Source organism: Ochotona curzoniae, unplaced genomic scaffold, assembly GCF_017591425.1.
Source record: "Ochotona curzoniae isolate NIBS_2020 unplaced genomic scaffold, NIBS_Ocur_1.0 scaffold_4701, whole genome shotgun sequence".
In the NCBI taxonomy this organism is placed as follows: Eukaryota; Metazoa; Chordata; class Mammalia; order Lagomorpha; family Ochotonidae; genus Ochotona; species Ochotona curzoniae.
The window spans coordinates 62482352-62491255 of NW_024467122.1; positions in this window are offsets into that span (position 1 = coordinate 62482352).

Below are 8904 nucleotides of genomic sequence, written 5' to 3' on the forward strand. Positions count from 1 at the left end.
CTGAGCCAATCTGAAGCCTGGAGCCTCTTCTGGGTCTCCCACATGGGTGCAAGTGTCTCAAGGCTTTGGGCTGTCCTCGATTGCCTTCCCAGGCCATACGTGGGGAGCTGGATGGGAAATGGAGCAGCCAGGATTAGAACCAGTGTCCATATGGGATCCCGATGCATGCAAGGTGAGGACTTTAGTTACTAGGCTATCACACTGGGCCTCTGTTTCAAAATTATTTTTGCACGAAAATAGACTTATCTTTTCTTTCCTTTTTATATGAAAGTCAGAATTACTGAAAAAGAAGGAGAGACAGAAAGAAAGATCTGTTAGTATACTTTCTAGATAGCTGCTCCTATCAGGAGCTTTATCTGGTTATCCCTCATGGGTGGCACGGATCCAAAGACTTGAACCTGCTATTTTCTCAGGCTAGTGGCAGGCAGTTGGATTTGAAGAAGAGCAGCCAGGACTCAAATCTGCACCCACCTTGGATGCTGGCATTTCAGGTAGCCTCTTTGCTCAGTATTCTACAATGCAGGCTCCTACATTTATCTTGTCATTAACAAGTTTTCCAAGAACATTTTATGTGTCCTTGTATTGGATCCAGTATTGATCTATCTATTGTATAAAGCAAAAATTAATAGATCTAAGGGGAAAGAGACCATAACACTGTCATAGCTGAGAATTTCAGCACTCTACTCTCACCCATGGAGAGGAATTGACAAAATGCCCACAAGCACCAGACTTAAATTTTGTTACTGGTAAGGCAGAAGAGCATGGCAGTGGAGTAAGACATTCCAGTGACTGTGTTCTCCCAGCTACAACCATTTGAGCAGATACTCATTCAGCAAATGCTCATCATGGAGCTAAGGGGGCCACAATGCCTGGTTTTAACACAATAATAGCAGTACCAGGAATCAGAGAGCTATAGCAACGTCATCCTTCCCACAGCTACAGGAAGTACAATTTGGGGAAAGATGACTGAAGCCCAGATTTCAGACTTGAAACCCAATTCCAGGCTCACTGTGGTCAAGCCTAGAACTGCACAGGGTCACACCCCCGATGCTACCACGTCAATGCACGCAGTCACAACCCCCGTACCATTTATATCCCAGCATCCGAATGTTTGTTGCTACCACCCTTCCCTACTGCACGGCAGACAGCAAGCCACTGGAGAGCAGTGCAGGAAAGTGAGTTCAGGCTTTTGTTTAGGTCTTCAGTAAAGCACCATCTACAGTGACACTCAGCAGCAGGTGAAGCCCAGCAGCTGCACCCTACACCTGTGTTCACAAAGTCTCTACATTAGTTCTGGCATCAGGCAGACACCAGTACATCAGGGGCAAGGGCTCATTTTGGCCTTCTCTCTGCTGTCTTGTCACAATCAGTTAAAAAAAGAAAAAGTGAAAATAATGAAGAGAGACTCTAAGGCCTCTGGGAAATCACTAAGCAAAAATTTGATTGTGGGATAATCTTGAAGGAGAATGGGGGAAAAAGGGAGGCATGGGAAACTTACTAACTAGGGTTGATACCACGGCACAGCCTCCATCTGCAGCTCTGGCATCCCATATGGGTCCTGCTTCGAGTCCTGGCTGCTCGACTTCTGATCTGGTTCCCTGCCTACGGCCTGGGAAGGCAGAAGAGGTCTTAAGTTCTTGGGCCTCTGCCTCCAGATGGGAGATAGGGAAGAAGCTCCTGGCTTCAGATTGGCTCAGCTCTGGTGGTTGCAGCCACTTGGGGAGTAAACCAGTGGACATATATCCTCTCTCTCTGTTTCTCCTCTAAGTCTGCCTTTCAAATAAAAAAATTTAAAAACATATTAAATGAAATGGTAGCTTGAAAACTTCTATCATCTGGAGGAAAATGTGAAAATGCAAATGCATGCAACCCGTAGAGTCCAGAATAGACCAAAGCCAGAAAACATCCTTTACTGTGATCATTCCGATCACACTGTCCAAAACACAACACTAGGAGAGAAAATTACCAAGAGATAGCTCAGGGAGCCCTCCTCTGGATTCAGGGCAGATGCCTTGGCAGAGAAACACAACAGGAGGGAATGGGATGATATTCTAAATTTCAAAAGGACACAAAAAACCCTACGAAAAATACTAACCCAGCAAAGCTGTCCTAAATGAAGGAGAAACAAAGACTCTCTGGTAAAGCCCAAACCTGGGAGAATTCCTACTGTCAGATTAAAATAAAAACTATGCTCAGGACAGTCCTACATCCAGACGAAAAGCAAAGATGGTTATGCATCATGAAAACATGTGCAAGTGTGAAAGCTACTGGAACAGAGAATAAGCAAGCAAGCAATTAGAAGGGAATGAAAATATATTTAAGCCTTATCAGCTCAGGAAAGCAAACCACAAGGAAGGATGAACCACAGAGGAAAAAAGCAATAATGGAAAACAAAAACAGCAAAATTCATAGTTTGTCCAGAATAATTCTTATCCATAGTATCTTTGAATATAATGGACGAAAGATTGGCTACGTGGATAAAGAGCCACGCCCAATGATATGCTGCTTCTGAGAAATTTGCCTCACCAGCAAAAACATATCCAGATTTCAAAGTGAGAGGATGGAAAGTTATTCCACATTAACAGAAAGCAAAACGTGAACAAGAATAGCTATATTCATTTTAGACAAAACAGATATATTAAAAAATGGCTAAATAGTGAGAGGTCACTTTCATCTCTGGAACAGAAAAATATCTGCAAAACCCAGCATGGAGCGTGTTCCTGGAATTGATTGAAAACTATCTTAAGGCATGGCAGAGGCTCTGTAAGGCTGTGAAAGAGAGGCCCCAGGTCACCGCTGACAGGTGCCAAAGCTCTGTGACTGGCTGGGACGACCACCCTGCCGGGAGAAGGTGAGTGCTGTCTGCCATAACTGCCATACAAGTCTACACTCCACATTGACTTCAAGTCAAGGAGCTGATGATCTGAGAGACTATTTTACTCCCCAAAAAGAAGTGTCAGTACCTCCCAGCTTCCTTCCTTGTTTTAGGCTCAGCTTACTGTCATGGAGCCACCGTAGAACTCTGTTTTGACTTAAGAGACAGCCAGCAGTCCCAGTGCTACCAGAAGCCATCAGAACCAGAGACAGGGCACTTTTCAGGGTGGAAGCAGACCCCACCCCAAACCCTGAGACTGTGGGATTTTTGAGCCCAAGCCCTAGAAGTATGCTCTCTCAGTCTATGTGATCCAGGGAGCTGCTACTCAGTTTCTTGGGGTTAAAGCCAGAAGCAGTCAATAAAAATCCATGTGGGCCAGACCTGAAGCAGTTCCTGCTCCACCTCCCAGACCACAGTGCTAAGAACCCACAGCACAAGCCCCAGCTTCCCTCTGGCATGCTGTGTGGAAATGTGGGCAGTTCCAGTTGGGTTTTCTAGAGCTGGGAGTGTTGACGTTGGTATCACAGTCTCTGAAGTCTCACATGAAGCATCTGGTGAGCTATGCCTGCTTTAGGCAGGTGACTTGCCAGTCAGCAGGCTCCCAACTTTCGAGACCTGGGTAATGACCCACTGAGTCCTGCAGCATCAGGAATGGGACCATTTGTACAAATGCCCTCTGACAAACTTCAATCTTCCTTGAGTGACCTGGGAAAAACCTGCTTGAATTCCAACTCTCTGGACACATACTTACCAGAGCATAATCTCCAGTGTATCTTACAATCACTCGGTAGGACTTTGTCAGAATCTCCCCTCACAACCTGTAATTCTGGATTAGGGTTTTGGTGCTGTAAGTCCCATTTATCACCATACTCTCCCAGGAAGACCTGGGAAAGTTCCCTCCAAATATCCTGTGCTCAGGTGAGGGCCGCCTATTCCAGGTACCAAGAACGAGGCTCTGGTTATTAAAACTTCAATATCACTGACATCCTGCTCTTGGGATTGAAGATACACACTCTAGAAAGTCCACATGTAATTCAGAGTTGGACTTGTACCTGCACGCACTATTGCAGATACATACCTGTGACACTGATTCAAATGAAAGAAATCTGAGAGCTTACACTTCTAGGCTACCCTAGAACCAAAAACAGAGGAACCAGGCAATGATATCCTGCATTCCATCACAAAAACACTTTCCCAAATATGTAAAACACATCAAAAATAAAATTTTTTAAAAAGTGATTGAGAACCTAATAAATAATAGTTGAAATTTTTCCAGATCTCTAAAGAGACATTGAAATACAGATACAGGAAACTCAAAGGATTCCAGGCAAACAGCCTAAGAATACCATCCATAAAGCATATTCTAATCAAATGATCAGAAGTTAAGTATAAGTAGAGAATTAAAAAAAAAAAAAGTAAAGCCGTCAGTTAAACTAACAGCAGACTTCTCAGTAGAAACCACATAAGCCAGAAGAAAATGGAGTGATGTATTCAAGGATTTAAAGGAAAAAAAACACTTACAACCAAGAATATTATATCCAGTGATTATACTTTAAAAGTGAAGGGGCCCAGCACAATGGCTCAATTGGCTGATCTTCTTCAAGTGCAAGGATCCCGTCTAGGCACCGGTTTATGTTCTGTCTGATCCACTTCCCCCCCAGCTCCCTGCTTGTGGTCTGACAGGGCAGCACAGGATGGCCCAAGGCCTTGGGACCCTGCACCCACAGCAAGAGGCCCAAAAGGGACTCCTGCATTTGCTCAGCTCAGCTCCAGCTGTGGTGGCCACTTAGGGGGTGAATCAGTGGATAGATGATATTTCTGTCTCTCCTCTCTGTAAATTTGCCTTTTCAATAAAGGTCTTAAGAATAAAACTGAAGGAAAAATAAACTACCTGTTAGATAATCTCATAGAATTCATTGCCTTCAGATAAGCTTTAGAAAAGAATCTTTTTCTTAATTTTTTGATTTTTTTATAAGATAAATGTTAAGTTACAAAGAGATGCAGAGACAAAAGAGAAATCTTCGGTCCACTGGTTCATTCCCCTCAGCTGGCCTGAACTGAGCTGATCCCAAGTCATGGGCTTGCTCTGGGTCTCCCATGTGGGTGCAGCAGCCCAAGGACTTAAACCGTCCTCCACTGTCTCTCTAGCCCACAAGCAGGGAGCTGGATCACGAAGAGGTGCCTATGCGGGATGCTCAAATTAGCAGGAGGATAGAAATAATGATCAAAGTAGAAATAAATGAAGTTGAGAAAAATACAAAAGATCAGCAAAAGAAAAAGCTCTTTTCTAAGAGGCTAAAATAGATGAACAAAGTCAGACTAACAAAGAAAAAAAAAGGGGAAACTCAGAATTGGAAATGAAAAAGAAGATATTCAATGATACCACTGAAACACAAAGAATCATAAGAAGCTTGATTGAACTCATTGGAAAACCCTGAATAAATGTTGAGAAACATTAAACCTACCAATATTAAATCTAGAAGATACAGTAAATCTAAATAGACCCATAACAAGCAACAAGATTGAAGCAATAATTAAAAGTGCTCCATCAAAGAAAGTCCAGGATTGGATGACTTCACTACTGAATCCTACAAAACTTCCTACAAAATATTGAACAGGATGGAACTCTGAATGCGACCAGCATTACTAGTAACCAAAACAGAACAAAAATACCATACAGAAAGAAAACAGATCAATATTTTTTAAAAAGATAGATGCAAAAACTAAATACTATCAAGCAGAATCCAATGTTACACCAGAAAGATAATAGATTACAATCAAATGAGAAATATCCCAGATACACAAGGGTCTTTCAATATTCACAAATCAATAAGCATCACAAGTCACATCAAGAGGCAGAACAAAGCAATATGATCATCTCAACTGATGTGGAGAAAGCATTTCCCCCAATTTAGCACCCTTTCATTATAGAACTTCCTACAAATTAGGCACAGAAGGGACATACCTCAACATTATAAAAAAACATATCTAAAATATACAAGCATAAAATTATATGTCACAAAAAGGCAATTTTATACAACATGAGGAAAAGACTATTTCCCCTGAGATCAGAAATAAGACAAGGATGTCCACTTTAACCACTCTCATTCAATATAGTTATAGAAGTATTAGCTAGATCAATTAGGGAGAAAGGGCATTAAAATTAGAAAAAAAATTCAAAATATCCATGTTTCCAACTGGCAAGATTTATACACAGAACAACCTAAACATTCCCACCAAAAAGCTATTTGAACTGCTATCCCAGTTTAGTAAGTCTGCAGATTATAAAACCAACATACAAAAAAAATTTTTTTAAATATATGCCAATAATGAATTTGCCAAAAGAGAAATCATTAAAGAAATCACATTCACAATGACCACAAAAACCCAAACATTTAAAAATAAATTTAACCAAAGAAGTGAGATCTCTACAATGAGCATCATAAAACATTGAGGAAAGAAATCATCTAGGAAAGTAAAGATATTTCTTGATCATGGCTTAACAGAATTATAAAATTAGATTTTTGCATCCATTTGGAGGAGTGAATAAATAGATGGAAGATTTATCATCTACCTCTCCTGTGGACAAATCTTTAAAAAGTCTGCACTACCTAAAGCAATTTACACACTCAATTCACCCCCTACTAATGACATTCTTCACATTAGAAATGACAATTCTAAAATTGATATGCAATCACAAGACTCAGAATAGCCAAACATTCCCAAACAAAACAACATGATCAGGCTGAAGGCATTGTAATACCTGATTTCAAAGCATACTACAAAGCCAAAGTGATTAGAACAGCACGGTACTTACATAAAGCTGACACATAGATCTATGGAATAGACTGGAGAGCTTATATACATAGCCTACTGATTTTTGACATAAATGCCCAGATTACACTGTGGAAAGGAGAAATTTCTCCATGAATAGCACTGGCAAAATTAGACATACATATTTAGAATGCAATTAGATCTCTACCTATCTAAATTTAAGGGCTGGATCTATGAAACTGCCAGAAGAAAATATAGAGAAAATATTAAAAGACATTAGTATAGGTGAAGATCTCAAAAGCCAAAGCAAAACTTAGACAAGTGCATGAGAGTGAACTCAGAAGACTCTTCCTAGCAAAGGGAACAATCAACAGTGAAAGTCACGTGAGAGAATGAGAAAGTACGGAGAGGCTGTCCTAGCCTGCTCCCTGCTGAGGCCACGGAGCCCCTGTCCTCTGCTTCATAGGTTCCTGCCATTTCTTGTCATGATGGCAAGGAAAGAGGCAGTTCCAAAGAGACAGGGGCAGAAGGGTGCAGGTGCAGATCAGACCAGCTTTGAGATGAAAGTGAAAAACTATGAGAGTGAAGAACTGAAGCAGACACTAATTCAGGCAGAAATCCAAAATGGGACCAAGCCTGTACCAGTAATCTCTCAGCAACGGAGATGTGTGCTGGCTCAGCAGAGAAAAAGTCTCAGCTCCACCTAATGGGGCTGAATGTGGAGACAAGATTACTTTTGATTGCTTCCCAGGAGAGCCTGACAAGGAACTACATCCTAAAAAGATTTGCAAGCAGATCCAGCCCGATCTTTGCGCTAACAATGTGTGTGTGGTCACATACACAGGAGTCCCCTGTAAAGTGAAAGGGAGGTGTGCTGGGTTTAAACCAGGAGGGACAGTGGAATCAAGATGTTTCCTTGACTGATATACACTGATGGCAACTCTAATGATAAAAGCAGTCTATTTGTCACTAAGCAAAAAGAATGAAAAAATATCTTCCAGCTACTTGTCTAACATATACAGAATATATCAGCAACCTGATCAATGCAATTAAGAAATGGACAAAGGGGCCTGGCTGAAGTCCTTGCCTTGCATACACCAGGATCACATATGGGTGCTGATTCACATCCTGGTTGCTCCACTTCCCATCCAGCTCCCTGCTTGTGGCCTGGGAAGGCAATCAGGAATGATCCAAAGCCTTAGGACCCTGATCCACATGGGATACCTGAAGAAGCTCCTGGCTTTGGAGCAGCTCAGCTCTGGCTGTGTGGCCGCTTGGGGAGTGCAGCGGCAGATACAGGATGTCTCTGTTTCTCCTGTTGGTAAATGTGACTTTCCAATAAAGAGAAAGAGAGAGAAAGAAAGAAAAGAAAGATAAAAAAGGTGGAAAAAAGGAAAAAGAAAAGAAAGGAAAAGAAGAGAAAAAAGAAAGGGAGGGAGGGAGGGAAGGAAGGAAGAGAGAGACAGAGAGAGAGGGATAAAGGATAAATAAAGGATAAATGGATAAAGGACATAGGCAGTTCTCAAAGGAAGAATAACCAGCAGATATGTAAAAATGTTAACTTCACAAGCCATCAGCCTCCTGTCAGATTGGCTGTGAGCCAAAACACAGAGTAACAAATGACGGCAGGGATGTGGAGGCAGGGGAATTCTTTACACTGTTGGTGAGAGTGTAAACAGTGCAGCCACTATGACAACAGGGAGACTTCTTTCAAAACAAACAAAAGCACAATAGATGGATGGGGTCAACGTCATGACTCAACAAACTAATCCTCCACTTTCAAGCGTTGTCATTCGTATGGCTCAGCTTTGGCCAGTGCAGACATTTGGGGAGTGAACCAACAGATGGATCTTTTTATCTGTCTCTCCTCTCCCTAAATTTGCCTTTGCAATCAAAACACATCTTAAAAAAAAAGGATAAACTGTCATAGGATCCAGCAATTCCCCTATAGTGTATACACCCAAGAGACATGAACTCATTGTACCAGAAATCTGCATGTTTATATCATCATTCACACTAGTCAAAAGATGTAATCAACCGAAATTTCCATCAGATGAAGAACGAACATGTGATATATATATACATAAAGCATTATGCATATACACATAATACTAATGTAAGAAAAGAATGAAATTCTATTTGTAGCGAAATGGTTGTAATTAGAGGGCATTACATTGAGTGAATTAAGTTAGATGTAGATATCCAAATTTTGCAGGCTCCCACTTATACATGTGAACTAAATTTTTAAAAACATT